This window comes from Lycorma delicatula, chromosome 11 (genome assembly GCF_047948215.1).
Source record: "Lycorma delicatula isolate Av1 chromosome 11, ASM4794821v1, whole genome shotgun sequence".
NCBI lineage: Eukaryota > Metazoa > Arthropoda > Insecta > Hemiptera > Fulgoridae > Lycorma > Lycorma delicatula.
Window position 1 is genome coordinate 15,342,336 of NC_134465.1, and position 26,839 is coordinate 15,369,174.

General features: G+C 32.5%; 1 protein-coding gene across 1 annotated transcript in view; it reads left to right on the forward strand.

Annotated features, from left to right (window-relative positions):
- The first annotated feature begins 3,342 nt into the window (after positions 1-3,342).
- LOC142332177 (uncharacterized) overlaps positions 3,343-26,839 on the forward strand; it is a 216,058-nt gene continuing 192,561 nt past the window's right edge. Inside the window, exon 1 of the mRNA XM_075378456.1 lies at positions 3,343-3,406. The gene's annotated coding sequence lies outside the window, so the exon portion shown is untranslated. The remainder of the gene's footprint in view (positions 3,407-26,839) is intronic.

The window sequence follows — 26,839 nt, forward strand, 5'->3', positions numbered from 1 at the left end:
TACAACCTTACAAGTAGTAGCGCATCAGGTCAAATAACCTAGGAGGCCGATTAATTGGTCCGCCACGACCGATCAAATCATTCACAAATCTTATATTCAAATGACTCCAAACTTTTTGACAAAAACGAGAAGGTACCCTCATTAGGAAAAATTGTAATATTTATTTTGTTAATTTATTTTCATACAAGCGACCAAAAATTTCAGTTTTCTTTTTCTCATTGTATAGTGTTTTTTTTTTTCAAAATTGGAATAATTTTAAATATATATATATTACGTTCGAGTTTCGGACCGCCGGGAATTACCTTTGAGAGTAACCGTTGCAGACGGGAGGGCAGCGCAGAACACACGGTATTCAAGTGCGATCGGTTCTTGCAGCACAGTGTAAGAATTATCCGTACAAACATGGCTTAATAGGTATCGGAATGAATTCGGATTTATTTCTGTTCGAAGGAGGCCTAGCTCTGAGGAGTAGTAATCGATAAAAAAAGTAGATATTCCCAGAATTAACTCTTTATTCAGAATTTAACTCGCATATTTTATTTTGAAAAATGTTTATTTTCGATGTAATGAGTTATCGTACATCAAACCTAAAGAATTGTGTTAGCGACATCAATTTTTTGTGGTTTAAATAATTCTCTCAAAAATTATCTGAGATACAGATTTGCGATCCGTTATATTAGATTTTTCAGTTCACAAAACGAATGAAATTATTAAAATATATCCCTTAATTTAAATTCGAAGAATTTTGGTATAGTTTCATTTTGTAATCAGCCGAGTAAGGGTTCATAAGTACCTAGGTGTTTTGTTTGATGATTAGTTGCTTTTTAGCAACCGCATTAAGCAAGTTGCGACGGACGCCGTCTCTGGGATGCACAAACTTAGAAGGATTGCTCGGAAAGATTACGGGCTCTCGGGTCGCCAAATGTACTTGGTGTACCGAGGTGTCTTCGAGAATATGATCGCATACGCGGCGCCAGTCTGGGCGCATAGGTTGGATAGAAATAGAGCACTGCTTCAAAATTTAAGGAGTGCCCAGTGCAGAGCCTTAATTGTATGCACTGGTGTTTTTAAAACAACCTCCTACGAGGCTACCACCGTATTGGGAAAGGCTCTCCCAATCGATTTAGTGGTGAAAGTTCGAACAGCCATGTGGAAGTTGCGAAGAGGTCGGGAAACCGAGGTATTTGGGATGCGGTTTCGAGCCGGGCTAGAACCGGAGCGGAACGACTATCACAATGCACCGGGTCCAAATTTCGTTCAGTTGCCCATTTCCCGCCTGCGGAAGAGGCTATGGAGCCTCGCGATGGATGCATGGCAGCATGAATGGCACACCACGAATAAGGGAAGATCTCTGTATAGATTTATACAGGATCTGGCGGGATGGTATGCCTCGAATTCATTTTTAAGGGCGGCGGGTGCCCAATTGCTCACCAACCATGTGAATTTGATGCAATATCTGTTCAGGTTTCGCCTAGCGGCTGATGAGTTTTGTGTCTGCGGGGAGGTCCAGTCGAACGAACATATGATGTTCGACTGCCCTGCTCTTGGGGGGGGGGGGGCAGACACCAGGCCACCCTGGAACTTAGAGGTCAGGGGGAAAACTGGCCGCTCATAAACGGCGAATCGATGTGGCGAGAGCCGCATTGTCGGACAGTGTGGGGGTCCCTCGATGAGGTTGCGATGTTCAACCGTCATCGTTAGATTTTAAATTTAAATGGGATTTATTGATTCCTATAGCGGAGCTGTGGGAAGTCCTTATCCGAAATAATGGCTGGCCACCAGCCAGTAAAAGCTCCAAGCGCTTTAAATGGTGGACAGGCACTAGCTGGCTGACAGCGACCGAGGCGTGGCGGTTTAAAAACCGTCTTTTATTGTATAACTACGTAGTTTTAATTGTAACAAGGGGTGCACCTCCCCGATTTAGTTTTAATGTGGACAAGTAGCCGTATTGTAGCCGTATTGTGGACAAGTAGCCCAAATACGGTGGTAGGGACACTTAAGTGGGTGCTGTACGGCACCCTGATTAACCACTCACGCTAGTTACGAGCTCATTAGGAGCATTTAGGATACGAGGTCGCAAATCTGTGTCTGAGGCACAGTAGCCGTTTATTGGCACAGACATTTGGTCTATGCTCTAGGGCGACCGAATGGGGTGGTGGCGGGAGAGATGCCAGCTAACCAATAGCTTTATTTTACCCTCGGAGCAGAAATTAATGCAAAGGTTTTCGTAAGCTGTAACTCGAGAAAAAAGTCTTTCCGTTCTCAAATTTATATAACATTTTTTTTTTCTTTATTCATTATTCTTTAATAAAACCCGTCCTGAAATCCTTTCCGTTTCTTCGTCATATACTCTGTATAAAAAATAACAACTGAAAATGTAGGAAGTGATAATTACGCATAGGTTGACACAAAAGCACAGAAATGCAGGATATGAATCCGAAAATCGGTCAAATGACCGATCGTTAAAAAAGAAAACCTTTTTATATTAGAATTATTAAATTTATATTAATCAAATTATCTGTAAATGTACATGGACAGACACGCTGAAAATCGAAGAACTAATAACAAAAGGATAGTTGGGGAGAATTGAAGCTCAAGCAGAGTAATCAAAAATAAGAAAGTAGAGACATACCCGGAGAGATAAAGGGTTGACTAAACGGTTAAGGATCAGTAGCAGGTGAAAAAAAGAGACCGGCAAAAAGTAAAAATTATAGACGATCTAAAAGATATCAAGAAGGTATCAGGATGTTAAAGTTTAGCTGGAAATAGAGGATAATAGAGAAGAACATGGTTCAAGAATACAAGTGAACTGCCTCGAGGCAGGGCAGGGTAGAACTAAATATAAAATAATTTAAAATAAAAATTTGTTCTAAATTAATTAACGGATATTTTCTCGTTTTCAGCTTTAATTTTGTATTTAGTATTATATAAGAACTCTGTTATTTTACTTTATTGTTCATTATAAAAATAATAAGAAATAATTGTTAAGATTTTTGTATGAACGAGTAAAAAAAGAATTCAGTTTGAAACGATACACGATAAATGATGGTAATATTACCTCTGCGATAACATATTTTTGCTTTTAGTACGATAAACTGCGTTTAAAACTCTGTTATCAGCGCCGCTTCTGCTTTCCGTTAATGACGTCATGCTTAACGCTCGGTTGGCAGCGACAGGAATCGACAGGCACGAGTACAAAACCTCAGTGCGTCGCGATGACATCGTCTTGACGTCCTTTACTTTGTATTAATAAAAGAACTTATATTTATTTTCATATTAATACTATACCGAAGTAATTTTTTTTTTGTTTATCGATTATATTAGCGTATAAGTAATTTGAACAATCGTTTCGGTAATTTGAAATAAGTATCGACTTATAAGTTACGAAAAAGTAACTTAATGCGAGGTAAGATCAAATGACTGTATTGACGTTACAATATACAATATTCCGTTTGTAAAATCGAGTTATTTATTTAACTTTTATGTTTGTGATCTCGCTGATTTATTTACAATATTTTAATTATTAAATATTAATATAAGTCGATGTTTCCGTTAAACAAAAACACGTTTATTTTATTAATTAAGATTCTATATCGAGCATTAATCGCTTCTTTTTTTCAAACGATTTAAGAAATTGTAATATACAATACAGTCATATAACATAAGTAGTTTAAACTCTCTTTTTTAGACGTAAGACTGGTTTTATACATTTGTTAATTCATTTTGCGGTAATACTTTACATCGACGCATGACATCTTTATTTTCTGTTATGAACGAGCATTAACGGCTACGGTCATTAGCGCGGAGGAAATCGGTAGCGTATGAAAAGATGACATCCCTGATCGGGATTCGAACCCGGGACCTTCGCTCGAAATGCGAAGACGCTACTTACTCGGCCGGAGAGATCGGCAAGACATCTTACTTGATATGCGGTAACATGTTTAAAATAAATAAATCGTCAAATACATTTCACTTCATCGCAACAGTCGTTTACCCTTGGGCAAGTCCTTTGTCTTATGTTCATCGCTGTTCTGTCTCGTCCCAGCTAAACCTTTTGATGGCATATTATAAATTTCTCGACAGCTAATATTTCCTTTCGGATAATCTATAATTTTTTTTTCTGACGCTTCTGTTTTGTCGCGGTTTCTACTGATCCTTCCAGCATCTTTCTAATCTATCCTTCTCTCCTTCCGATACGTTCTCGCCGGTTATTTTTTCTATCGCGAATTATTTTGTTACTTTCAATTCTCGTTCGTTCTCTCAATTATTTTTGTTCTTTGTTTTCTGTCCGATTAATTTTCTCCGAACGTGACTAAATTTCAAAATTTACAGACAATTTTTCCGCTTTTCTTACGGTTCATATTTCAAATCTATACCAAATGCTGTGGCTCGTTCAGCGTAATCCAAACCTAATACCGCACACGCCTTTACGCCTTTACGAGTCTAATACGACTGTTTCTTTCTATTAAATGATTCCTTAACCGTTGTTATTCTTTTTATTTCATTTTTTCTTTAATAATCTTTTGTTACCAAGGAACCTAAATAGCTTTACTGTTTTACCGTTCGATTCTTTCTTCTTCGGATTAGATATTCATCGATTTATTCTCTCCTCTCCGCATTAATGATTTTTTCTAATTATAACTTTCATTCCTCGTTCCGTCATATCGACTTGTAATTCTAAAATCATTTTGAAGATCTGTCCTTCAATTTTGTTTTTAAAACATGTAATTCGCAAATCTTACACGATTTATATTCTCCCTTCTACGCTGATTTTTCATCTTCTTCTAGAACATTGTTAATTGTATATTTAACAAAACACGTCTAAACAAGCATTTGAGGTTAGTTAGTCCGCTTGACTTGGTTGCTTCTTTTCCTCGATCATATAGCTCGATTCACGATACAACGTTTCTTTTTTATACGGTATCAAACTTACAGCGATAAGCCTGTTACAGAAAAAAATATTACGAATCGTAAATGCGTTTTTGAATTTATCGGAAAAAAATAAAAATCATCGGTAAACTTAGCGTTTAGGATAATAAATAAAATAGCTTAATTTAAAGTTTATATATATTTGTAAGTAATAAAGAATACGTATAATTAAATCCTTTCAAAATAATTCATTTTCTAATAAATTATTTTGATAAATAATTTTTAAGTCTTATAATGAGTTGTAGATTATAATTTTGGTATCTCAAAACAAGGGAAATTACATAGTATTTCTTAGGGATACAGAATCTCCCTAGCGTTTTCGGCGGAGAATCTGTGTGTTTGGATATATGTAACGATTCGTGTAATGATGTTTTTAAAGCGAAATCGTTTTTGTTTTTAACGATAATCGCAATAATAACGTAAATAAAATAATTATTAAATAAAGTATATTATTCGATCCGTTTAAAGTACCGATCGTTACTATTTCTTTGTAAGTAAAGATATTCACCGTGTAGTTAACCGCTTGAAAGCGGTTGTTAGACATCTGTAAGGCACTGCTGCTTGCATTTCACCAGGTTCGACATGTGTTCAGCTGATTATAAAAAGTTAAAATAATACCGCTTTATCCCAAAAGTTTCCGAATGATCTCGGCATATGAGATGATCGTTATTCTTAAACGTTATGAACTTTTTGAACACGCCGACTACAGCTGTTTAATTGTGACGTCTAAAAAGAAGGATAAAATCGAAATATTTTACAGTTTTAACAAAAATGTAGCTACAAAAAGGTTCGTCAATTAATTATTAAAAGGTAGAACCTATTCGTTGAATTTCGTCGGTTTATTAGACTTTATCTTGTTAATTCGTCGATTTTCGAACCGTTTATTAATCCACCTCTTATTATCTACTTTCTTTTATTCTGCTTGAAGAAGAAAATTTTCTCGATTGAATCTATCCGATAATTATTTTAAACGAAGTTATTTGTGCGTGTTCATCTAGGTGATGATTTTCGGTACCGAGAGAAAGATTCTCTCACCGGAGAATGATCTTGCAATTTTTAACCGAATGAAAGATTTTCTAACTAAAAATTTAATTTTTTAATTTCGATTTAATTTAGAAGTTAAAGAGAATAAAGATTATTAAATTTATTATCGTGAAAGATGAGAAAAGAACGAGAGAAATTTATTACTATCTAGATCTCTTCGGAGTACTGTGTGTGCTGTGAAAATAGTCTAGCGGTCACCTTCTTGTTTCGATATTTGTTATCCGATGTTTGATGTTTAACGCCTGATTACTTATGAACGCATAGTTTTATTTAAGTCGCTAACAACTCTTTTCGTTAATGCGATAATAAACAAACGATGAAAAAAAAATTAAGATAAAATCAGATACAAAATAAAATTAAAACCCGACTTAAAAAATACGTGTATGTAATAATTTCTAGTTTTTGAAATTTAAAGCGCAATTAAAAATCTATTTTTTTGACTTTTTTTTAAGTCGATCTTATTTTTTTTTAAAGAGTTTATTTTATTGAATTTTATTAATTTGATAACTCTTTCCTAATATCACTTAATTTTTCTACCATTATTCGACTGTATTAAACATTTTTTCCGTTAAAATTAGCATCAAATTTACGAGGAAGATGTAAAAAGCTGTAAAATATGCATTATCGTTCTATAAAATAAAAAAAAAACTAAAATAAAAACTATAATATAAAAACAACAACGACAACAAAAGATGTCATAAATCAAGTTACACCTAGTTTAGTTTAGTAAGTGACGCAATACACGGTCGGTTACTTCAGCCGATCAGCTGATTAGTTCTAACTTCTCCAGCGCACTAGCTGTATAACACTGACAGTTGGTCGTATGACGCCAAGGTTATAAGACGTATTTAAAAAAAAATTAAAACTAGTTAAGTTTCAACTGTTAAAATTTAGTTAAACCCGTGTTTATAATTTACATTAATTAATTATTTATACATTTTTAAGTGCGTTGTTATCGGTCATAAAAAGTGAATATTTGTGATAATTAAAAATTATAATTTTTTTTTTTTAAATTTAGCGCGACGATTTAAAACAAAGTAAGTAATTTTATAAGTACGCTACTAGTTTTAATTAATCGATACATTGTTTGTAAAACTCGTTCATTTTTTTTCAAGTTTTGATGAAATTATGATAAAAACAAAGTATTTTTTATTCTGTATGTATTTTTTGAATTCCTTTATTATAATTATTTTAATTATACTTAAAGAGTGTAGTTTGAAACTATACAAATTACAGTAGTAGATCATTGATTGTCCGAAAATCGGTTATACAAACTTCGTCTTAAAAAATTAAATCTTTATACACTTTTCTAAAACTGTACTTTGAATCGAACGTAAATTTATAAAACGTTTACATATATCTTTTTACGTACGCTTTAATACAATATTATACGCTATATTTTTAATTTCTGGTTTTTATAATACAAATTAGATTAGATTTACCAAATTTAATAAATGAAAAAGAGTGAAAAAATTAAGAGAGTCTCAAATCAACCCGTCCTACGTCTGGGTATTTTATTTTGTTACGTTGATTTCAATGAATGTTTTTTCCTTTATGAGAATCCCAGTCCCTAAGTTATTTTACTTCAAATATCTTAAATTTTTATACGAAAATTCATACGGTGTCATATACGTGATTTGTTTGCACTCTGATTTTTTGTTTACCGTAATCATATCGCGTATTATTGTAATACGTTCTGGTGTTTAAATTATTTTCATACGACGAATTTTTTAGATAATCTCGCTAAATTTTTATTAAATTATCCTAATTATGAATACTAAATTTAACTAATACTTTATATGAATATATATAAATAAACATAAGTTACTTGGTAATTGTTTTTAATTTGGCACCGCTTTAGAGAAATCCAAATGCAAAAAAAGTTAGAAAAGCATTATTTTATTTCTTATAGGAAGTTTTTTTTTTCTTTGAAAGGGGGTTTATTTTTTATTTTTTTTATATAATATTTTTAAATTAAAAAAAATCGTTAGGAGAATTTAAAATAAAAATGAAAAAATTTTTTCTTTTAATCTAACGAATTATATGAAAATAGTTGTAAAAGTCAAAACGTTAAAATCTATCTTTATTTTAAGTTATTTATTTTGACCGTCCACAAATGCAGACCGTAACGCAAAAAACAGACAGGTTTACTGACATCTAGCATTCACCTATCAGCAGAAATATGTTTATCAAATGCATACAAAACAGTTTAAATTTTATTATACAATTTTTTTTTATTATAAGCAAATTAGTTAAATAAAATAAGGAAATTTATCTGGTTAATTTTATAATTATCAGGGCGTATTGAATTAAATAAATTATTAATTCATTAACGCTATGTAATTAATTGAATAATAAGAAAAAAATATACAATAATAAAATTTATAAATCGTATTAAACTTATCGATATAATAAAATAATTTCACGTTTGTTACTATTTATGCATTACTCAACATAAAACGGCTAAGTTTTAATAAAATAATATAATAAAATAAACGTAATACATTCAACATCTATCAAAACCGGCAAAGGGTCATAATTTTCTCGGGTTGGCCCTTGAGAAATTTTTTATTTTAGATTTGCTATAGGGTTTTGAAATATTAATGACTTAATTATTGTGCGATATTTAGAGTACGATTGCGCGAAAAAGATCAAAATGTTCAGTAAAAACATTTGATCCGATCCGATATCCTTAATGAAATGACATCATCGATGACGTTACATCAAAATCATACAATATTTAGAGAATGATTTGTAAGAACAAAAGTTTTAGTTACAAACTTTGGATTCCATTTGATTCCGTTACTTGATAGTTAAATCGTACAACATTTTTAATTACAAGCGCTATTTGAAAAACAGATAAAATATCAGAAATTATAAAAAAAAATCCAAAAACAAGTCGGTCCCATAGGATCCCTGTTTCAGAAACTTCCCGTACCGTCTATATTAATAGTAATAGAGTTCCTTATTTTTAATCTGGAATATTAAATTTAAAAAAATATTTTAAAGATATTAAGAGCCCCGATATTTTCAGCTCCATTGTGTTTTGGACCTTAAACGTTTATTTATTTCAGAAATTATGGAAAATCCGTGATTCATTCGTTTCCAAAAAGCAAAATTTTATTCGATCGCTATTCTTCTTTATATGTATGTTTCTGAAGCAGTAGTAGAATTACAGTCGGAAATGTAGACGCCGACGGGGAAAATTGGCGTCCCCACCGCCCTAGTCTCTGCAGCTTTTTTTCCCACTACATACCGAGCTGTTGAACCTTTTGTATCGCACAAAGAACACTACGCGAATTATAACTTATACCCTTACATAGCGACACGAAAACATCTTACGCTATTTCTTTTTACACTTATAATCGTAAGTGTTGCGACACCTTATGAAACGCAACCGTAACTCGAGATGAAAACTTAGGTGCCGATGGGTGGATCACTCTACGTAGCGAGTCTCAAACGATGTCCTCTGGGCGCCAGGGTAAACTCGGTTGTATGCAACCCTAGTTCCAGTACGCGCGCGCACTGCTGGAACGGTCCGTTAAATTGCCATTACTCGTGGGTACCGTACGGCAGTCCCGATTAAAGTCGGTAGTTGTCAGTCCGCTATAAAAAAATCTAAAAACCAAGGAAATTGAAGAGACTTCGACCGAAGTTGTCACACTAGGATGCGTCTAACAAATAGAAACAAGAGATGTGCGGGGAAAATTTACAAGCGTACGGTTTCTTGTAGTTAATTATAACGAGGAAGACCCACCGGGTTGGTCTAGTGGTTAACGCGTCTTCCCAAATCAGCTGATTTGGAAGTCGACAGTTACAGCGTTCAAGTCCTAATAAAGCTAGATATTTTTACATCGATTTGAATACTAGATCGTGGATACCGGTCTTCTTTGGTGGTTGGGTTTCAATTAACCACACATCTCAGGTATGATCGAACTGAGAATGTACAAGACTACACTTCATTTACACTCATACATATCATCCTCATTCATCCTCTGAAGAATTATCTAAACGGTAGTTACCGGAGGCTAAACAGGAAAAAGAAAGAAAAAGGGATCGCGCCTTGCTGATTGAAGTGTGTAGTGTATATTAATGCCGAAAATTCCAAACTGTTGAGAGTAGTAAAGCCCAATACACTAAACTTCATCAAGGAAGTGATGTTTGCCGTTGCTTGGCCGCTATTGAATTAGCGGAAATATCACCGCAGTCAGCCACTTTAGCTGTTCAGGATTAGTTAGAGCAAGTTGGGAGAATAGTGTTGGTGTATCGACGTCTTTACTTGACGTCGATAATTATTACTTGACCCCTTTACTTGACGTCGGACATTTATCAGTCCGACTGTTCCTTACGATATAAAAGTCGGTTACCTTTCTGTCCGCGTTCGACCATATATACCAAATCTCAGTCGCTGCTTCTAGCGTCAAGGTTTTGTCACACCAAAATTGGTTCCAAAAAGGAACAGATTTTTGCATGTTGGATACATGATTATAGCGCATGCGCTTAAATGGAAAAATGTATAAACTGTAAAGTTCAACACCCGGCAAGCTCTCGGGAATTTTGCTTAATAAGTTTTCCTCATTTTTTTGGATTTCTTTTAATAGGCTTGTTATCATCGTGAAACATTCTGCAGCATACAACGCTTCTCTGGACGTTTTCTTGACGGCGATTAAAATGTTTTAATTTTACATTTATAGTTTTATTTGTCTATACGATAGGTGAATTTTATTCTGTTCGCCCGGTTTTTTGGTTTTTTTTTACCGTTTCATTCTGTAGTTTCCCCCATCATCGGAAAATATTTTTTACTTCTATTTTTTCATACCTGATTTTGAAAAAAAGTCGGGGCGTTTGTTATATTTGTCATATTTTTTACGATTTCAAGAGATATGTGTGGGCGTACTCTTTCTGCAATTTATTGAAATATGTTTTTTGCCTCTTCTTATTTTGGAATCGTCTTATATTATTATTACAATTGTTTTTGTGAACTGCATTCTGAGCGAGGAAATGTAAAAAATTTATTGCCACTTACTTTCTGATTTGGATAAAATAAAAAGAATTAATTATCTTTTCAAATTTTTTAGTAATAAAATTTAATTAATTTAAAAAAAATGTATATATATATATATATATATATATATATATACTCGAGTGTGTGTGTACATATATATGTACACACCCACAATATATACTAAAATTACACAATATTTTGTAAGTAATAAAAATAAACAAATATTTACGTAGAAATCAGAAATCTTAACCGTAATTCATCAGCTGTATAAAATGATTTTAAATATTTTCTGTTTTTATCAGTGTGTTTCTTTTATAACCGTTAATCTTATTAAGATTAATTGCTACCCAATTAAATGCTACTTACGATAAACGATATAGAAAGTATCCCAGACTTATATAATTAACTTTTATTAAATCTCAAATCCATTAAAATATAAACTTTTTTAAAACTTAAGTAGTAACTTCTCTGATTATCTAGTTATTCTGTACGTAGTAAACTACATAAGACAAAGTATGCGAGTCTCATAAAATTTTTTCACGTATGGGGTTTTTCAGTGCTTGACATTTTTCACGATCTTCTCTAACCAAAAAATAATTTAGTTTTAGAATTAAAAGATTGTACGTACAGATGTTTTTTTATGAATCGATAAACATTTTGTATACAATTAATTCTTATTCTGTAACTTTATAATTACATTATACGTGCTTGATTTAATACATAAATGTCGGCTTGTATTTTTTTTATATCTGCACACCGGCTAGAAGAATTTGTATAATAATTTGGTACGATGATTTCCGTATTTGTCGCATCGATTCCGATTAATCTTCGTCATTGTTTCGGATACAATTATAATTTCGGTTAAGGAGACGGAGATGTAGGGACTTCATGGGTTCCGTATCTCAAAATTTTATTCTAACTTTAAGTAAATTTTTTTACGTAACAAAATTCCTATGATGTAGCTAAAATATTTTCTGGTGGTGTATGATCTTATTTAAATCCTAAAAAAGGGGTGGGGGAAAACCTTTTTCGTTTTTTACTTATGTCACCATGTGTTATAAATATTTGAGCGGTTTAATTCAGCGGTGGGTAAAATAGGCCTAATTTTTAAAAAAAAATTATTAGTTATCATTTTACTTGGTGTTTTCAGAATTGAATGAGCCGATTTCTATGACTTTTTTTTTACAGTGACTTCTGAATGTGGAGCACAGTTTAATGTGGAGCTGCGGTAACAGTTTAATTTCTCGTTTAACTTTGGTCTCAGTTGGTCAAGAGGAAAAGAGAGATATGATCACTGTGAGTTCCGTATTTCGAAATTTTACTCGAAGAATAGTCATTATTTATCAAATTCATTACTCACATACTTACATAGTATGATATTCCTCTTAATTTTTTTCCTAAGTAGGAATCTGTCGAGGGGAAAACCCTTAGTAGACGGAGTCGATAATTTCGATAATTTTTCCGGATAAATCCAAATCCTTACAAAAATTCATTTTTGAAATATCTATCTATAATAAAACGTCTACATGGTTATTCCCGGATGCGTGTATTTTTCGAATGGATTCAAGATGTTCGGTTTTATTTTTTATTTAAGAAAATTTGTTATCTTTTTACTTCCTTGTACGAAGTAAAGGAAGTATTGTGATCGCGAAAAAATTCGATTTTTAGATTACAACGGAACTATTCATTTTGACCTTCCTTGAATCAATTTTGACTAGTTTTGGCGTGACATCTGTACGTTCGTATATATCTCGCATAACTCAAAAACGTTTAGCCGTAGGATGTTAAAATTTTGGATCCAGGACTCCTGTAACATCTAGTTGTGTACCTTCCTTTTTGATTGCAATCGAACGAACCAAAAGTGTCCAAAAAAAGCTCAAAATCCAAAAGAAAATTGGATTTGACGTTTTCTTACCTGCAGTAATCAGCCCTCACTGAGAGCTTTGCAACGATATATAATAAATCGTTCATATCTTTATTGGTTTCGGAGTTACAGCCAAATAAAATTTTAATTAATGAAATATTTGATTCTCACAAGGGGAAGGTACATCGGTTCGAATCCGACTTCATCTCCTTTTTTTTAACTTAATTTTTTACATTTAAATATATTGATTGTTTTACAATTATTAACCTCTGATTGTAAAAAAAAAAACTTTTACGATAAATAATAATTCAATAACAGTAAAAAAAAATATGAAGAAAAATCAGAAGTTATTAGTAAAATAAAATTTTATGTACTTTTAAAAATGTGTATATGTAATTTAATAGGCGTTCATGGAAGTCATATGGTGTCCACATCAAATTTTTTCATTAAAAAAAAAATCGTAACGGAAATGAACCTTTCAAAATAAAATACTGCTTTCACATAAAAATATCACCACTTTTTAAAAATGCATAAACATTTTCGTGTATCCTTTTATTATAATATTAATTTTTATGCGTTTATTAATATTATTTTTTTTTATGTTAAATAATTGAAAGAAACTGCGAATAACTCTTATTTTTCGTTAGCGTCATAATGTACAATTAAATGCTTTTTCAGTTATGTTTATCATAACACAGTTTTGTTTTAACAAAACTATCAGGTTATGTTCATCAGTTTGAGGATAAAAGGCTTCAGACCATACAAAACAAATTTAAAAAAAAAACCACTAAGGAGAGTAAAATAGATTGATTCGGCATAAAAATGAATTGGATCAGCCCATTGTAATAGGGCACAACGAGAAGTAAGGGGTTCAATCAAATACGTCAGATGACAAAATTTTATAATAAAAAATCTTATGTGGACACCACATAACTTCCTTGCAAATCACCACGCCTATTAAATTACATATACAATTTTTTTTTAAAATGAAAAATACATGAAATTTTATTTCATTAATAACTTCGGATATTTTTTCATTAAAAAAATTTTTATTTTATTGTTATAAGTTAATTATTATTTATCGTAAATATTTTTTTACAATCACAGGTTAATAATTATTAATAAACCAATATATTTAAATTAAAAAAAAAAGTTAAAGATAAGGAGATGAAGTCGGATTCGAACCGATGTACCTTCCCCTTGTAAGATCCAAATATTTCATTAATTAAAATTTTATTTGACTATAACCCTGAAACCAATAAAGATACTACCTCTTATTTTATATCGTTGAAAAGTCAGGGCTTACTACTGCAGATAAGAAAAAGTTCAAAATCAAGTTTGTTTTGGATTTTGGGCTTTTTGGACACTTGATTCTGTCGATTGCAATCAAAACGGGAGGTAATGCAAAATTTCAACACCCTACGGCTACGTTTTTTTGAGTTATGCGAGATACATACGTAGATGCGTACAGACATCACGCCGAACTAGTCAAAAGATTCAGGGATGGTCAAAATGCATATTTTCCTTGAAATCTGGAAAGCGAAATTTTTCGCGATCACAATACTTCCTTTACATCGTACAAGGAAATAAAAAACATTCTAGTTATTTAATTCTCCTTTAGTCTTTCTCTCTCTTCTCTCTCTCTCTCTCTCTCTATCACTCTCTCTCTCTCTCTCTCTTTCTCTGTATGTGTGTGTTTTAAACTTCGTACTCGGCAAAACTTTTCATTTTCATTATTCAGAAATAATTCAAAATAGTTCATTTTATTGTGGCAGTATATATTTTTATTGCTGATCATTTTTTATAGAAAAAAGATTATAGTTGCAGTTTTCTATGAAGATTTCGCTATTAAAAAAATTGTTTTTGAAAGAATAGAATGACTTTTTTTGTATGAAATAAATAGAAATTTATTTTTATAAAATTTTATCGTAGCTACGTATGTATATTGCGTAACTCAAAAACGATTAGCCGTAGGACGTTGACATTTTTGAATTTAGGACTGTGGTAACATCTAGTTGTGCACCTCCAATTTTTATTGCAATCGACCGAACCAAAAGTGTCCGCAAAAGCCCAAAATCCAGAAAAAATTGGCGTTTGGACTTCCTTGTTGAGAGCTTTTCAACGATGTATCATCAGCACTTTTTTCATCGGTTCCAGAGTTATAGCAAAATAGAACTTTAATTAATGAAATATTTGGATCTTAGGGGAAGGTACATCGGTTCGAATCAGACTTCATCTCCTTTTTTTAACTATTTTTCTTTTTTGTAATTTAAATATATCGATTTATTAACGAATATAAACCTCTCATTGTAAAAAAGTTTTTACGATGAATAATAATTCAATATCAAAAAACAGAAAAAATATCAGAAGTTTTTAACGATAGAAAATTTAATTTAATGTTCATTTAAAAAAAAAGTGTAAATGTAAATTAATAGTCGTACAAGAAGTCATGTGTTGTTCACATCAGCTGTTTTCTATTTTTGATAGCTAATGTGTAGCGTACGAGTACGATAACGTAAACGAACATGCAGATAGATGCGTGTCTAAAAAAGATTTGAACCGGATATGTTAAAAGCATTCAGATAATAACAACTGACATTTATTCGTTCACAGAAGGAAGTCGTATCTTTAATGAATGTCACATAGATATCGGATCATGAAAACTTTGATTTTGCATAACATGATGGGTTTTCTTTCTTTAATGAACGTAAATTAAACATGTAATTTATTAAACTTATCTTTTTCCGTTCTTTCGATATTCAAATATATTTGTTTAAAAAGACTTGCATTTCGAAAATTAAGTTATTTCACTTTTTTTTTAAGATTTTGATTAAATATTGATTTTTTTTAATTTGTGTATGTAACACTGGTATCCGTATTATTCTTTATTTGTTTTTGTTCTAAACTAAAGTCTTAAACTCAGTATATACTCGTATTCCTATGTAATCAGTTATATGTTCTAATCAAACATTAATTTAGCGTGAATGTCAACCGACCAATAATACGTATCACGAAAGAAAAAGCTTGTCTTTGAACAGTTACGTCTTACGACCAGCGTTTCTTAAACTTTTCCTATCAGGATCATTTCACAAATCGTGAAATTTTAATGAAACATCTTGATTGCGTTGTAGGATAGGTATATATAATAATAAATAATAGAGTATATATACGCGTTAGAAGAAAATAACATACATTTTTTCTCAAAACGTAATTATTTAAAACCAAACACAGAAATCGTGAAATAAACTTAATGCGTTTTTACGTATATTTTAAGAAGATTACGTTCTTAATGAATTCGATGGTTTTGGGTTTTTAAATTATCGGGCGTAGTACTAGAAAATCGAATTCGTAAGTCTGGTGTGTATATTTTCAAAATTTTCAGCCTGTATTAACTTAATTGAACCCTGGGGTTCAGCCAGTAACAGCAATGTGGAAATCATTCAACGGTTCCAGAATAAAATACTACGGAACATAACACAAGCGCCGTTGTTCACGAGGAATACTGAGATACACGATTAAATAGGAATTCCATACGTTCTAGAAGGAGCAGAACGCCTAGTTTCGAGATATGTGTCCAGGCTGGAGACGCTTGTTATGTCGGTGGAGTATATTAATTTCTATTACTTAACTTGCTTTAAATTGACAACGGCGATGACGTTAGGAGATTGAAAAGGCTCCACGTGCTTGGCGTGGAGCCTTTTATCCAATGATGAGCTTTTTATTTTTATTTTATGATGATCGGGTTTGTTGGCGATATCGCTTCTTATAATTATTTCTGTTTTATTTTTGGTTATTAAAATTAATGGATTAGTTTATCGTTTCATTTATTGCTTTTCTATTTACATACCCTACCTCATTAAAGATATTTATTAATTTTGCATTTAACTATATTTAACTGCTATTTAACGATAATTAACTTCCGATTTACGTGTCATTCTATATTATCCTATTTACGTATCAGACTTTGATTAATATTTCTGAAGTCTGATGTGGAGAGTGTATTAACTCTGTTTTTAATGGTGGATCCTATAGAGAGTACCGTTTGTGTGGGATTTTATTTATCATTATACGTGTAAAATTATGCTAACGTTATCAGGTATTTTCAAATTATTTCACGGTTACTAGTTTTCTTTTATTTATTCGCATTAATCGCTTTTGTATTAGTTGAGGATTATCATTGGATGATCCTATTTCAAGTGATAGTCTGACATACGACTTTGTGATTGTAAATAACGAATTCCACAAAAAAAAAGAAAAGAAGTGTAATGTGGGGAGCTATCGATTCTATTTCAGGACTTTGATTTGGTCGCAGGCTAATCCTGCCTCGCATAAATACATTGATGGAATGGAATGGAATGGAATGGAATGCAAAGTTGGCAGGAGTCTATTACTCCCTACTTTATCGCAGAACCTGGACAGAGTCCCTTGCTGCTGGATCATTCTAATCGGGCTTGTTTTTAAAAGGGTTATTTTTTTTAATCTCGGATCTAATTTTTCAAGTTTTGTCTATTATTATTTTAGTGAATTTAAGACGGATTTAATTGCATTCCAATCCGTTGTTAAACCAGCGTTATCGAACCCATTTCATGGGCCGACCGCGGAAGGCTAGGCTTATAAAGCCTGTCCTCCCGACGTAATTCCCCTTCAGACCGTCCACTAAAGTCCTTTCGGTGCTAACTCTTTAATAGGCTAGCAGGAATACGCCACAACGGGGCACTAGCTATAAGGAGGGAGCAATGCGTCCCCTTTTCCGGTGGAGTCGCAATTGCAGGGATATTTTGTCTTACTGTAAGTTTTTTTAAATTTAGACCGCGTTTTTGTTTTATGCGCGACTTACCGTGTTTGACGTCTTCAAACTATATAACTCGCGAAAACTTTTCACTCGCGACCCCGGAAACGCGTCTGACGCACTATTCCGTTTATGGCTCATGCGATATGGAGGCCCCTAAGCCTGGTTTGTCGATTTTCGGCTACCGCACCGCACCATCACGGTGGTTCGTCCAGTACGGCGTGAGGCCGCTTCCTTACAACTGTCGGAGTTGGGTCCTCTCGGCAGATGTCCCGAAGATGACTGTGTTCGGACACAGCCGCTCTCCCGAACAGTCTGCGCGCCTGCGCCACCCCCACCTCGGACACGGATTGAAATCTCGCATCAGATCGGAGAGTGGCGTTCCTGACGAACCACGGAGCTCCAAAGATCGTCCGCAACGCGATGTTTTGGACGGCCTCGATCTTCTTTTGAAGCGAGGAGCTCAACACTGCCCCCCATGCCGGGTAAGCATATGTTAGAATCGGCAGTACGTACAGCCGAAAAATGAGGAGCTTAGTTGCCAGTGGGTACGGGCTGGCACTGTTCAGCACTGGGTATAGCGAGGCTCTGGCGGCCTTAGCCCTCCGGGTCGCATAATTTACATGTTCGCCGAAGGTAAGCCGCCTGTCCAACACCACCCCCAGGTACTTAACTGTTTTCTCAAAAGGGATTTTCTCCCCTGAGATTTCCAGCTCTCTGGTCGGTTTTCGTGTCTTGCATGTGAACATCACGGCCACCGATTTTTCACCGTTGACCCTGATTCTCCACATGTCGAGCCACGGTTCCACTAAGTCCAGCTGCCTTTGGAGCCTCCGGACCGCGTAATCCACATATGCGGATTCGTAGAAATATGCCGTGTCGTCTGCGTAAAGGGCCGTTTTGACCCCTTCCGACAGCGGCATATCGTTCACGTACAAAGTGTACAAGAACGGGGAAAGTACTGCTCCTTGGGGAACCCCAGCGGCTATTTCTCTGGTAGAGGAAATCGTTTCCCCTACGCGCACGACAAAATGTCGGTCTAGCAGATATGACCGCATCAGTCTGACATAGCGGTACGGGATCGCCGATCGCGCTAGCTTATAAAGCAGCCCGCTATGCCAAACTTTGTCAAAGGCCTTGGCCACATCCAGAAAAACGGCTGCAGTCACCCGTTTCCTGTTCAGGCCTCCGACAAGGTCGTCTATTATTTTTACCAGTTGGAGGGTGGTTGAGTGACCCTCCCTGAACCCAAATTGCTCGGGCCGCACTTCTCCCTCCATGTATCGCCTCAGTTTTTCGAGAAGAATCCTCTCGAACAACTTAGACAATACCGGTAACAGGGAGATTGGCCTATAATTCCGTGGGAAAAGTAAACTTTTCCCCGGTTTGGGTAAACATACGACTTTGGCCGTTTTCCAACAATTCGGGAAATATCCAACGTACAAATACATTGATATAAAAGTAGAATAAAACATAAATTTCTAGATTTGACTCGGTGGGATACTTCTGTTAAGTATCTTCAGAAATCGACTAAAAGAATTCATTTAATTTCATTCATTATTATTATTATTTATTAATTAGCTCGGATTAAATTTTTACGATCACTTCCACTAAAACCTGCTGGTTTGGTTGTCATTATAGATTGATTGTGAATCCAGGAATTCTCTTCGAGAGATTTCGGAAAATGCTGCAGAAGGGTTGTTTGTAAATCATGCAAATGTCCTAACTTACATTAGAAATTTCATATTTGTTCTTTTTTAGAATTTGTTTCAGTCAAAAATTCATGTGAGGAGAAAAAACAATCAAAATAATTTTGTTCGACTGTAGAAATCCAGAATCGTAAATTCCTATCAAAATTGCATTTTTATCTCGGTGTGATAAAAATGATAAAATAATACAATTTTTAATTATATTAAAAATTGTAATATTTTTCCCTGTTGTGATTAGTAAAAATACCTGCTAGCTACGCAACTTCGACAACCTTTGGGGATCTGTTGGAAATTGTGAAAGCGTTTAAAATCATTTCAGGTGTAAATTGATAATGATCATTTTTCACGGTATACAGAGCGCTTATTCGCTTTTTCCGGACCAGCTCGGAAAACAATTGTGTTGTTAACCTATTTAAATTTCTGCACTATTACTACTATTATTTATGGTTTCACTTAAATAATTCTTTGGTAAACTAAACCTTGCCCGTTTAGTAAAGTAAACCGGCAACGTAAAAATTGAATCCTTGTTTTTCCACCTATGTTTCTCGAAGTTAAATATTTTTAAGAACAGAATTTTATCTATCGTTTAAAATAATTTTTCCCATTTTCAGTTTCAATTTTCCGGGCATTTAAATAAAAATTTCTCCGTCTGCTTTCACTAGGGATAGGTATTCTTTTTTTCAGTGAACAGTACGGTTTAAGAACATATCTGTAGTACGGATATAAATCAAGTTGAAATTCCAAGTAATCCAGGACGTCTGCTAGAAAAGAGTACAGTCACTCACATTATTGTACAGTCAGGTACAAGGTAAAATTTAAAAAAAAGAATAGACTTTTTCTAAATATTTTACGATTTTATTGTTTATATTTAAATTGAATACTTATATAAAGCAATTGCATAGGAAGCGCAACCTATCTTGATGCTTGGTGCCGGAGCAACGACAGCCGCAATTCGAATCATTCTACTATACTGTCCTTTTAGCATAACATTTACTTCATTAACTAACAGGGAATGGACATTCGTAAGATGCATTGTGGTTTTAGTATTGGATCGCGGAACATATTTTTAACAATATTTTGAACATATTACATTTTTAATTTATTTTAAATTTTATTTACATAAAATTTATTTTATGTATATATATATATATATATATATATATATATATATATATATATATATATATATATATATAGATATATATATATATATATATATATATATATATATATATATATATATATATATATATATGTTATGTCAAATTTAATTGCAAACAGTTCGAAAACATTAGCTAACAGTATACCGTTATTGTTTCTCGATATGATTTTAAGAAAGGCGTCTCATTCCCTGACTTATTATAACTTAAGAACTAAGTTACCTTGTTCGAGTTTATTTTTACGATAAGTAAAATCACGATAGATTATAAATTATGTTCATATATGTCAGACAATTATAATGTTCATTAATTTATCATTTAGCTTTGTCTGTGACGTAATTATAATTATATACCTTGATCTGCGTGGTAGCGTCTCGGTTCTTTCATCCGGGAATCCCGGGTTCTAATCCCAGTCAGGCATGGCATTTTTCATACGCTACAAAATTTCCATTTCATATTCCCATGCACAAACTTCAAGCTTATATGGTGAAATAATAATAGTAAAAAATGTTGAGAATAGAACTACAGTTTTAAAACGTTTAAAAATATTCCGTAACGTTTCCTTTTTTATGGCGGAATACTTAATGATTTAAAAACTATAAACAGCAGAATTATAAAATGTTTAAAAATAATCCGTAATACCATCCACAAACATAAAATAATAAGTTTATTTACAAGAAAACAGTGCTTCTGTGCATGAAACCTAAACGGAATGTTTTCAGTTTAGATAACAGACTCCGTACTAGCGGTCGTAAATTTCATTGCTTCAGCTATACTCGTTATTCTTAACCTATCCTTAATAATTTTTTTTTTTAATTATATTTTCCTTCACTGTCTTTTTTAATCCCTATTATTAATTAGAATGAAGATTTGTACATATAGCAATATTTATTTTGAAAAATATGCTGAAATGTAAAAAAGAATTCTCGACTTTATTCAGAACCGATATAGCATTTTTTTTTTGTGAAATCCAATTACAGGAAATTTAAAAAGATATATTTAAACGTTAGACAAAGCGTTATTCTTTATACTGAAACATTAATTTCTTAAGTAAACTGTTAATGAAGTTACGGAAAGTTAACATTTCAGTACAGGAAAAACATAAGTTTTTACATTTGAGTTTAAATAAGTATTTGTAGAATTTCTTTACGCAAAAAACTTTTAAGTTTCCTAATTCTTACAGGTTTCTTTCAAATTGTAACTCATAAGATAGAAAATAATAACTTTAATACGGTATAAAACTTATTTTTCTTCCTTGAAGTAGTTCGTACTTATTCTTGTTTTCACGGGAAATTTTTATCTTTGGCGATCAACATAATTATTATTATTATTATTTTTATCAAATTTTGCTCCGAGTAATTTGTTCTACATTTCCAATAACCTACTCGTTTCATAACCTTTGTGTTGAATTGTAAAATTCAAGTTCTTATTGATAATAGTAAAATTAAAAAAAGGATAAATTTTTCTATATATTTTACGATTTTATTGTTGTTTATATTTAAAATGAAATGTTTTAAGTTATGTAACATAGGGAGAATTCTTTTTAGAACGTTGGTCGCATCGGTCGCTCTGGCATGTGAAACTAATAAGTTCTTTTTTACTTATTATCTAATCTGACTATTTGTCGATTAGACTATCAAATTTTTTATATCATTAGCTTTATTTATCGCAACGAACAAAGGTAGAAACGGCTTATGCAAAATTACGATCTAACAAAATCTCAAAAAATATGTTTGTATTATTTTCTGTATCCTATTAAGAATTCAAATTTAGGATTTATATCTATCCGCTAGAAAGTTGAAATTTTAAAGCTGTTGACAGATGTTTAGAATTTTTTCTTATGATTAATCCACCGTATAAGCTCAAAGCTTGTACGTAGAAATATAAATAGAAATTTTTTAGCATGTGAAATATGCCATGCCTGACCGGTATTCGAACTCGGAGCCTCCGGATGAAAGGCAAGACGCTACCGCTCCGCGACGGAGATCGGTAAAAGATCTGTTTCGTTATCATCATCCAGTAAATCGCTTTGTTTATATGCATCATAAAGCCAGAAAATACCAGAAAAATATATAACTAAATTAAAATCGGATATTCTTTTCTAGGTAACACCATCGAAACGAAAAGTTGTTAGAGACTACTGAAAATTACACTAATCAATATAATCGTATGTATTTACCTTTGATGCATAATAATAATAATTCGTTTCACAATAAAAATATAAAATTCCAGCGATCTTCCGTTACTCTTCTCCATCAATTTTTTTATTATTAAAGGGAACTTGTTTAAAAAGAAAAGAAACTGGAAAAACTTATAAAGTGTGCTTTCTGACTATTTTTTAACCTGTCTTTACGCCCGTGTGAAATATGGAAAAAATCTAAAACTATATCCTATTAATTGCCGAGTAATTAATATTTTCTTAATTACCTCCCCAAATATGGGGTTTTTTTTGACCAGGTTTTCTCGTTAGCATCCATTTCCTAAGTAATAGTTATTTCAGCCGAAAATACCTTATTCACACACATACATACATACACACACACACTGGTGAATATTATGGTAAAACACACACCGGTAAAAGACTGTTATGTTTTGATAGGCTGAATTGGAGATTACGTTTAAGTAGTAATAAATAATTTATTACTGGTTAAACTGGTAGGCACATTTAAAAGAAAATCGTTTAATATGTAATTGCAATATTATCTCTTGCAGAAGAAAAACAGTACTTTATGATCGCGTAACGTAGAATACATTTAATTCAAATAATTTTCATGGAATCATTTTTTTTGTTAGAATTAGCTAGTAAAGACTGTGTACAATAGAATTACAAATATCACATTTTTTAATAAATACCAAGTTCATGCGGGGCTAATTAATGAATTTTATTTCCCATTACTATTCTAATTTTATCATTCACCTTATAAAAACGAATATACCCTTAATGCAGATAAAATATGTACACCCCTTAGAGCCCCGATCTATGTTTTTTAAATTTATTTTAAAATCGTTTCAACTGAAATAACTATTAACTGAAAAATTGTCAATAACTGAAAATCGGTTGGTCTAAGAACGTTCATATTCGGTGAAGACAATCAGAATAGATTAATTATTAGGCATTTAATTGGACAGCTTTTGTTTCTGTATTTTTCTTTGGCGTGAAATTAAAAAAAAAATAATAAAATGTAATTAAAAAATGTACAATTTTTTTTATAAATTTTGATGAAAGATTAAATAATGTATTGCATGTCGTACAGATAAGTTCATAGGACGGTGTTCAGGGAATAAACATCGTAGATTATTTATTCAAATAAACAAAATATTTGAACACAAGGACAAGTTACAAAACAATTCCTATCACGGTCGACAGATATGTAGAACGTTTGCCTTCCGTCATAACCAGGCGTATGAACCGTTGATAAGAAACATACAGTTAACCGACCCAGAAATAAAAAAATTTAATCTTAGAAATAATGTTACTCAGATTGTCTGTAAAAGAAGCGTCCGTTAAAGAATTTTGGGACGTATTCTACAAACGAAAATAAAGAAAAGGTTCATATAAACGTGAGGTTCGGTAAAGCTTCGTTTATGAATTACAGCTTGCGAAAAATTTCGTCCTGATTTCTGCTTAAAGGTTAAAATGAAGCCGTACTGAAATTCTCAAAACATAAATTAAGGGATAAATTTGGTCGTTTCATATAGTTTTTGTCCTGAATGATTAGAATAAAACAAATCCCAAACTTGTAGTTTTGGTCATTTTTACTTCCTTGTGTTAGCGAAAAATTTTGGTTTCTAAATTTTAACGGAAATATCCATTTTGACCATCCCTGTATCCATTTAGACTCGGCGTGACGTCTGTAAGTACGTATGTATGTATGTACGTATGCATCTCGTATAACCCTAAAACGATTAGTCGTATTATGTTGAAATTTTGGAATTCGGGCTGTTGTAATAACTGGTTGTGCACCTTCCCTTTTCATTGCAATCGACAACCAAAAGTGTCTAAAAAAGCCCAAAAACCAAATTTTTTTGGATTTTAGACTCTTCCTTAACTGCAGCAATAAGCCCTCATTGAGACTTTTTTAACTATATATCATAATAGGAACTTATTTTCATCGGTAATATAATACTACCCGCTAATATAATAGTATTATTATGTTACATACTATATTTTATAGTATATAATACACCGATATAGATTTACGTACTATTACCCAAAGTCGGGGAAATCACGGGCTGACGAGAGCGGTACTGGACTTCATAATAATAATTATTATTTTCCTTCTAAATAATACGTAGTCTGTCGAGGGCGAAGTCTTCGGTAGCCAGAGCGTTTGTTCGTGTATCCGCTCTCGCTACTTTGCATTGCAAAGTTATACGACTCCTTGCTTGTATTTTTATTTGTAGGATACATAATAAAGATAACTATACGTTCTATATTTTGTGTATTTTTTTTTACTTCGGTTTTAAGTAATTTAAAAGAAACGAATAATTTTCAAATTGTACACACCTTGTTACTAAATTTATAGAAAATAATAGGCTATATTTCTTCAAAAAGACATTACGTACAACAATAATTATTTTCAAACTATGTAGTATTTCGTTTTATAAAACATATAAACTTATTTTTTGTTTATTATTACTATTTTATTTTTCTCCCTGTTTACGTTACTGGTACAAATATACTCTGGACGCTGTTCTTATTACTAGTTATTACGATAGTTTTGAATTACAAAATTACGGACAAAATCGTGAAAGAATAAATAGTATTATAAGATATATCTTTCTTAGATTCTTTTTCTAAATAATGATAGTATATAATAACAAAAAGATAGCATGCTAGTTTAGTTTTAACTCGGTCACGATATATTATAAAATCAAACCTCAAGGTTTCTTGGGAAAAATATCGCCTTAAATATATTTTTAAAAATGTAATGTTTTAGGTGTTTACTTTTCCTTAAAGTGAGCTATTTAACTACTAAAAATGCGATTCAACTTATTTTGTAGCTCATTTTGCCTTCTTAGCGGTTTATCGACTGTAATTGTTCCTTCCTTTACGTTTTATCAGTTTCATTGTTTGCCTCATGACCTGCAATTATTGTTAAATATACTTTAAATAATAGATAATTCGTAAATTTACTTGAATACTAGAATTTACATTAGAAGTATTATTATTAGATTAATTACCGGAAGAAATTAAAGCGCGTTGAAACAATGACGGTCGCTTTTCTTTGGGAAAACACATAATAAAAAAGTACTCAGTACTTTTTTCGTTTGATGTATCGCAACACCAATTTACCGATTATTTTCGCAATTGCTGCATTTGTTTACGTTACTTGCTACGTTTTCAGTTTTTTTTTTGTTTTTTTTTGTCTTCAGTCATTTGACTGGTTTGATGCAGCTCTCCAAGATTCCCTATCTAGTGCTAGTCGTTTCATTTCAGTATACCCTCTACATCCTACATCCCCAACAATTTGTTTTACATACTCCAAACGTGGCCTGCCTACACAATTTTTCCCTTCTACCTGTCCTTCCAATATTAAAGCGACTATTCCAGGATGCCATAGTATGTGGCCTATAAGTCTGTCTCTTCTTTTAACTATATTTTTCCAAACGCTTCTTTCTTCATCTATTTGCCGCAATACCTCTTCATTTGTCACTTTATCCACCCGTCTGATTTTTAACATTCTCCTATAGCACCACATTTCAAAAGCTTCTAATCTTTTCTTCTCAGATACTCCGATCGTCCAAGTTTCACTTCCATATAAAGCGACACTCCAAACATACTCTTTCAAAAATCTTTTCCTGACATTTAAATTAATATTTGATGTAAACAAATTATATTTCTTACTGAAGGCTCGTTTAGCTTATGCTATTCGGCATTTTATATCGCTCCTGCTTCGTCCATCTTTAGTAATTTTACTTCCCAAATAACAAAATTCTTCTACCTCCGTAATCTTTTCTCCTCCTATTTTCACATTCAGCGGTCCATCTTTGTTATTTCTACTACATTTCATTACTTTTGTTTTGTTCTTGTTTATTTTAATGCGATAGTTCGTTTTCAGTAGGCTACGTATTTTTCCATAACAATTTATAAAACCATTACCGTAAATATAAAAATGAGTAAACCCTATGCGAAAACTTTTTTCTGTATTCCTTAAAGATCTATATTTTCGACCGGGCAAAGAAAAAACAAAACTTTTCAGAAATGTTTATTTTATTTTAGTTTTCAACTTAGTCACCTTGTAATTCGATACATTTAGATCGACGTTTTTTTAACGCTGGCTGTATATTGTGATCGGTACAATTCTGCAAGCTTTGACATAACGTCTCAGCTTTGAA